Consider the following 7,864-nt stretch of genomic DNA (forward strand, 5'->3'; position numbering starts at 1 on the left):
TATATGGGCATAAAACGAAAACACGAAAATAGCGTACGTCCACTTCAGAGCATCTAGAGTGTTCACCACTGTACACAAGCCACAAAAGCCTGATATCATATGAAAGCAGAGAGTCTGATGATCACGGAGATGTCTGCCTCCTCACTGTGCGACGAAAACTCGGCGAGCCAGCAGCCAAACAGTAGCAGAAAAATATTTCTCAAAAGCAAACAGTATGTCTTACCTTTGCTGTTTTCTGGTCAAAAGTTATATTCCAGCTCGAAAAAAACGCTGCTAATGTCTCCTCCTATGACTATGCGTTAGTTTGAGATCAACCGCGAGGGTCCTGGTTGTTTACATAATGAGGAGGGGGCTTCTACAGTGGGGGGAGCGCTCTTCATGCAATAAACTGTCTTCGATGTTACTTCCTTCTGGATCATCATTGGTGTTTCTGTGGTAACTTTGGATGCTTCCCCTCGAATGTCTGCACTTTTGACTGATCCATAGAGGTATGATTTTGAAATACAACCACTGGGTTGCAAAGTTATTGAGCCGCGTAAATGCGCTCTGAGTTTCAGCGCTCCTTCATATTTACGCAGGAACGCGCAGAGCGTAGAGCGCAGGCGCACACTGCTGATCAGGCAGAGGCATTGTTTCACTTTCTGCACTCGCATCTTTCGACGTTTCGTGAGAGGCAGCAACAATGGCAACCAGAAAAGAGTCCGCAAAAATGTTTTCAACAGAGGAGGTTCTCCGTATACTTGCAGTAGATGGCGGAGCTAAAGTTTACCCGGAAGACTCATCGAACGATGACGAAGATTTGTGCACGCATCCGAACAGTAGTCATGGCTCTGGTGAATCTGAGTCGGATTATATTCCATTGGAGAGGTACGTAATCTTTGCTTTGTTATGATTAAGTTATTGTTGAATTGCATGCCCATCTACCACATTGTCCTGCAATAAATTGAACTTATTATTGCTGCTATAATCATGGGAAATGTGAACTAACTACAGATGTGAATTTCCCGTGGGGATGAATAAAGTATCTATCTATCTATCTACAGTGCCTATCATAAGTATTCACCCCCTTGGATGTTTTCCCATTTTATTGCATTCATAAATCAATCACGGTCAAAACAATTTGGCTTTTTTAACACAAAAATTTATTGGAAAAAACTCTTTAATGTCAAAGTGAAAACAGACTTCTACAAAGTAATGTCAATGAAATAAAAATATATAAAGAAATATGATTGTTTGCATAATTATTAACCCCCTTTTTAATTTAATGGTCCAATTCAATAGAGGTCCATCAAATTGTTGCCAGTAGTCTCACAATTAGTGAAATGAAGATCACCTGTGTGATCTGAGTGGTGTGGGTGTGTTTCAAGTGATTGAGGTATAAAACACCTGTGTCTGAAGGGTCGAGAGACTGGTTGATCAGTATTCCTGGCTACCACTACACCATGAAGACAGAAGAACACTCCAAGCAACTCAGGGAAAGGGTTATTGAGAAGTACAATTCAGGGGATGGATACAAAAAAAATTTCCAAGGCATTGAACATCCCCTGGAGTTCAGTGAAATCAATCATCAAGAAATGGAAGGAATATGGCACTTGTATGAATCTGCCTAGATCAGGCCGCCCTCATAAACTGAGTGACCGTGCAAGTAGGAGACTAGTGAGAGAAGCCACCAAGACCCCTAGGACTATTCTGAAGGAGTTACAAGCTTCAGCTGCTGAGATGGGAGAGACTGTGCATATAGCAACTGCTGCCCGGGTTCTTCACCGGTCAAAGCATTATGGGAGAGTGGCAATAAGAAAGCCACTGTTGAAGAGAAGTCATATTAGATCTCGACTACAGTTTGCAAAAAAGCATGTGGAAGACTCCATGGTCAAGTGGAAGAAGATTCTTTGGTCTGATGAGACCAAAATTGAGCTTTTTGGCCATCAGACAAGACGTTATGTTTGGCGGAAACCAAACACTGCACATCACCAAAAACACACCAGCTGGTGGCAGCATCATGCTGTGGGGATGTTTCTCAGCAGCCGGACCTGGAAGGCTTGTAAAGATAGAGGGCAGAATGAATGCTGCAAAATACGCCAAAATCCTGGGGGACAATCTTCTTCAGTCTGCAAGAGAACTACGGCTTGGGAGAAGATTTATTTTCCAGCAAGACAATGATCCAAAACATACTGCAAAAGCTACACAGGAATGGTTAAAAAAGAACCAGGTAAATGTTCTGGAGTGGCCGAGTCAAAGCCCAGACCTCAATCCTATAGAGAATTTGTGGCTGGACTTGAAAAGGGCTGTTCATGCCCGATACCCGCGCAACCTGACAGAGCTTGAGCAGTTTTGCAAGGAAGAATGGAGCAAAATTGCAGTGGGCAGATGTACAAGACTGACTGAGACTTATCCACACAGACTCACTGCTGTGATTGCAGCCAAAGGTGCATCTACGAAATACTGACTTGAATGGGGTGAATAATTATGCAAACAATTATTTTCATTTATATAATTTTCTTTCATTAACATTACTTTGTAGAAATCTGTTTCCACTTTGACATTAAAGAGTTTTTTCCAATACATTTTTGTGTTAAAAAAGCCTAAATTTATTGACCATGATTGATTTATGAAAGCAATAAAAGTGTAAAACATCCAAGGGAGTGAATACTTATGATAGACACTGTATCTATCATTTTACCAATATTGTTACTTGTTGGTTTGGATCTACATTTGATTTTCAAAACAATACAGCAGCAAATTCATTAATCTATTTTATCTCTGGTTCCACAGTGATGATACATCTTCTGAGTATGCAGGTCCATCCACATCTACTCCAACTTTGCATCATGTCCCACTCCCAACACATATGTGAGTTTTCTCTACCCCTTGTCTGTTTGGAGATAGACTTTCAAGACAAGGATAAATAATAATTCCAATAATAATGATTTCAACTCAATTTTGCACATCCTACTGTATATACTATGTTTATTTTCTCAATATATATAATTTGTTTTATATATAAATATATTCTTAGCATAAATATTTTGTTTCTATATTTGCTTTTATATATATGTTTGCTTTCTCTTTTCTTTCTTTTCTAATTTCATTCTAATTGTATAATTCTATCTTGTTTGGAGCACCTACAACAAAAACTATTTTCCCTCAGGGATCCATAAAGGAATTCTGAATCTGATTCCACAGTGACAATCATGATGATGACGTGTTTGGGGCAGCTTAAGCCACCACTTCTGCTCACGTGACTGTCACTCAGATAACCAGGCGACGCACATCTGTTCCAGTGTCTCTCCCTCCCCCTCAGCAACAGCCTGCAACAATTACCTCCCAAGTAAAGAGACGGCGTGTTTCTGCTCCCCTCCCTCCACCATCATCTTGCGCCAAGCGAAAGAAAAAGGCAAATTATGGTCGAGGTGGGTCTGCCTCTACCACCTCAGTGAGGGAGGAAGAGGAGGAAGAAAGGTGGCACAGCAAAGAGGAGATGGACACAAGACCTGACCCGGTGAGATTCATGCCAGCCAGGACCCCGGGCCCAACGTTTGACACCACAGCACCATGGTCTCCCCTTTCACTGTTTAGACTCTTTTTTAGCCCCTCTGCAGTACGCAGTATTATTAGCAACACTAGGCTAATGCTGCTAAGAGAATAAAGGCTGGACTGAAGTTCAAATGGACGGCACTAACCGATAGCGACTTCTGGATCTTTTTGGCCATCATACTTTTCACAGGCCTTGTGTCTATACACCACAGATCAGACTACTGGAGACAGGAATGGCCATATGGGTTTTCCTTCCCCTGGAACAAAATGACACGGGAATGTTTTGAAACAATCTTGTTCTCACTGCACCTAAGTGATCCCAAAGAGGATGATGAAAATGACAGGAAGAAGAACACTACCGATTATGATAGGCTTTTTAAGATCAAGCCTCTTTACACTGAGATAGTGTCTGCCTGCCTGGCCCAATTTCAACCATACAAAAACATTTGCATTGATGAGCGGATGGTGGCGTCCAAGGCCCGCATCAGCATAAAACAGTACATGAAGGACAAGCCCACAAAGTGGGGTTATAAAATATTTGTCCTTGCTGATGCCCAAACAGCATACACTGTAATTTTTTTTGTGTACCAGGGGAAGAATGAGTCCACCACAGCCCACGGTCTGACCTTCTCCTCTGTATGGGACCTGCTGCCATTTCAAACACTGGGTGGGGGCTACACACTGTATGTAGATAATTATTACACCAGCCCTGCCCTGTTTGAGGAATTAGGAAAGAAAAACATTCGCTGTTGTGGGACAATACGAACTAATCGGGTTGGTTATCCTAAAACAGAGGTCAATAACCTGCCCAAAAAGGCTGAGAGGGAAGACATGCGGTGGCTCAGAAGAGGTAAACTTCTGTTCGTGAAATGGAGTTACCATGTGCAGGACCGCCCATGAAGCCTATTCTGGACAAACAGTGAAAAGGAGAGTGAAAGAGGCCGGTGTCTGGAGCGTAAAGGCTGTGCCTGTGCCCACTGCTGTATTAGACTACAACCGGTTCATGGGTGGTATGGATTTATCAGACGCATTAATAAAATATTATAGTGTACAGCACAAGACAACTAAATGGTACAAGACACTGTTTTACCATTTCATTGGCATTGCAGTGGTGAACAGCTTCCTCCTCCACAAGGAGCCGTGCAACAAAAAGAATGAGAAGCCACACACCCAGAAGATCTTCAGGGAGAAGCTTGCTAAAGAAATGCTGGACTTCAGTGTAGGCTCAGCACCACCACCACAACCACCACCAGTCACCTGCATGCCAATGTTTTATGGGCCTGAGGATATTGAGGGAAAGGACAAGAGGAAGTACTGCCAGAGGTGCCATGATGCTGGATACAAGCGTGTCAAGACGCCTGTGTACTGCAGGAAGTGCCAGGTCCCTCTCTGCTTTATCAAAGATAAAAACTGTTTTGTGGAGTGGCATGATGCAAGACAGTAGTGTGTGTGTGACTGATGAGATGGCAATGCCTCACAATATTTTTGTTTATGCACATACAGGTGCTTCTAGTTATTGTAAATATGTGCAGTTTTTCTGTTTGCTTGATTATTCACTTTTTTATATATATATATGGGTCAGTGACATGACATTTTTTTGTGTCCATGTGATTTGCTTACATTTAAAAAGGTTAACATTTTAAAATCAACTTACATATTGCTTGCATACATTCCTTTTTTTGAAAACCTAATCTAAAATATATGGTTTTAATATATTTTGAGAGAATATTTGGGGGATAATGGCAAAAATGTCATGTGGTGTAACCCTAAAAAACTTGGTACCAAATAGTTTAACTTGCTTAAAAAGGTTAAAATTTTCAAAAAAGCATGCTATCAACTAGTTTGGCATAATCTTACTTTAGATTTATTTAATAGTAAATAAAAGTAATAAAACACAGTTGTTCAGAATATTATATTTTATTTGGGGAATTTTGTCTGTCAAGTCAAAATCCTGAAGTGTCAAGGTGGTGTAACCATAGACATAATATACGTAGACGCCTCATTACGTGCTGGAGCGTAATCCAGCATCGCCGCCGTATTGGGTGGGTCTCCGCTAGCACCAGAGCCAACCGAAGTCAACGTAAAGAGCGCAACAATGCCCCTATTTTATTTATTTATTTTATTTAGCTTCCCAGCCTCAGATACGAGCTTAAAAGGGTAGTGTAAGACGCTGGAATGACCTGGAATTTTAAAGCTAACTTTTCCAGGCCAAAAAAAAAAAAAAAGAAAGAAGGAAAAAATGTACTGAGCAGGTATCTATGGGAGCTTTGTATGTATGTAAGTGTTAAAATCAGTGTATATCACAAACATCAGCAGTTTCAGTCCAGGCTATTATGGAATCTTTGTCATCCTGAAGCTGTGAATAGTTTAAATTTAGACACGTCAGGCCAGACGGGGTGTGTGTGTGTGTGTGTGTGTGTGTGTGTGTGTGTGTGTGTGTGTGTGTACGTGTGTGTGTTTGAAAGCAGCAGTGGACTGTGGGCCGACACACATGATGATCCTCATTTCGACAGTTTGTTTTGGTGAAGTTTTATTCCAACACAAATGAGTATAAAAACTTACTCAAAGTTTAATACGCATGTCAACAGGTTATGCGAGATGTCTGGTTTTTGTGCGTGTGTTGTATGCGCGCGCACGCGTGCATGTGCCTGTGCTTAACTTTACATTAAATAAACTCAGCGCACAAAAACAAAAATGAAGAAATTCTTGTGTTATTGGTGTGTACAGAAGGGCCATGATTGTGTGTGTGTGTGTGCGCGCATGTGTGTGTGTGTGTGAGAGAGAGAGAGAGAGAGAGAGAGAGAGAAAGAGAGAGAGAGAGAGAGAGAGAGAGAGAGAAATCAAATGAACAATCAAACTGTTTCTTTATTAAAATCTAAAATTAATTCATTTATACATTTATTAATGGGCCATACCATATGTCTGTATTATGCTCTTTAACAAAGACAAAGTATTTCGGTATGAAAGCATTTGTTTTTAATGTGTGACACCGTCCTGTATCATAACTACATCTCTGACGTTTGTAACAAACCAAACCGTGTGAAAATCAGGTAAAAACTAGAGGAGTTGAGATGATTATAGTAGCTGGACATACACCTTCCTCCATAGAAATAAATGCACTGGGGACGCATGGGAGACCCATCCAAGATGGCGGCCGCGCTGAACGTCAGCTCCAATAGGAAACGGCAGTCAATGAGGCGTCTACGTATATTATGTCTATGGGTGTAACCACCATTCAAGGAGCCATTTTGGTAATATGATGCAAGAAGGCCATGTGACAGGAAATGACATCACAGAGAAGGACCCCTGATGAGACTAACTGCCATGTGCCAAGGTTAGTAACTCTCTTTCAAATTTGAGATAATTTTACATTTTTGTTGTCCGGTCAGGTATGCTTATGTTAACATGTCAAATGGTATGACCCAAGGAAAACATTTATTAATCTTCATAATTATAAAAATTAGTATTTACTTTAAAAATTATGTTTGAAATATTCACACAAAGGCTGTGTGTGTACATATGTGTCCATCATAATGCCTGTCAAATTTGATTTTAAATAGAAATGTCAAATGGTGTAACCGGTTACACCATTTGACTCCTATTACAAACCTCTCTGTTAGAGGTCAATTTTATCAAATATCAGTAGTTTATGATGGCGATTTATGTTGTAATATAAACTACTTACTATGTGGAACTATTTTTAAGACAAAACTTCAATAATTCAGTGATATGATAAATGTTAGTCAAAAATTAAAAACAACATCTGTAAAACACAATTTATTAAATTTCTGCTATTTCATAATTAATACAACATAACAGAGCCTCTTTCCCCCCAACAGATGCCACTTTCAAGCAAAGAAAAAGTTACTCACCACAGAGCACGCATGAATGCTGATCCTGTTGCAAGGGCCAATTACCTTGCCAAAAGACGTGAGAGGTAGCTCTCTCTCTCTCTCTCTCTCTCTCTCTCTCTCTCTCTCTCTCTCTCTCTCTCTCTCTCTCTCTCACACACACACACACACACACACACACACACACACACACACACACACACACACACACACACACACACACACACGTACTTCAGGTTAAAGTTACACTGATGTAGTGATTTAGGTGTTTTGAAAGAATTAGCCAGTGGAAATAAAAGAAGGTAACTGTTTTTACAATCATGGTTCTGTTTGATTTATAGTTATCAAAGGAGAAAAAGAGAGGGAAAGACTAAAAATACACCAGTAGCCGAGCTTTCAAAAAAAAAAGCAGGAGAAGATGAGGGAAAAGTGGAGAGAATACCAGAGAAACTGCAGAGAAAAGAAAAGGGTGCTTGCTG

At 40.6% G+C, this 7,864-nt stretch overlaps 1 long non-coding RNA gene across 1 annotated transcript; it reads left to right on the top strand.

Annotated features, from left to right (window-relative positions):
- The first annotated feature begins 729 nt into the window (after window positions 1-729).
- On the top strand, window positions 730-4,367 carry LOC139334602 (uncharacterized). The gene is made up of 3 exons (XR_011602391.1): window positions 730-867; window positions 2,773-2,850; window positions 3,184-4,367. It is a non-coding gene; the product is annotated as an uncharacterized lncRNA (long non-coding RNA).
- The last annotated feature ends 3,497 nt before the right edge of the window (window positions 4,368-7,864 follow it).

This window comes from Chaetodon trifascialis, chromosome 8, assembly GCF_039877785.1.
Source record: "Chaetodon trifascialis isolate fChaTrf1 chromosome 8, fChaTrf1.hap1, whole genome shotgun sequence".
NCBI classification, from domain to species: Eukaryota; Metazoa; Chordata; class Actinopteri; order Chaetodontiformes; family Chaetodontidae; genus Chaetodon; species Chaetodon trifascialis.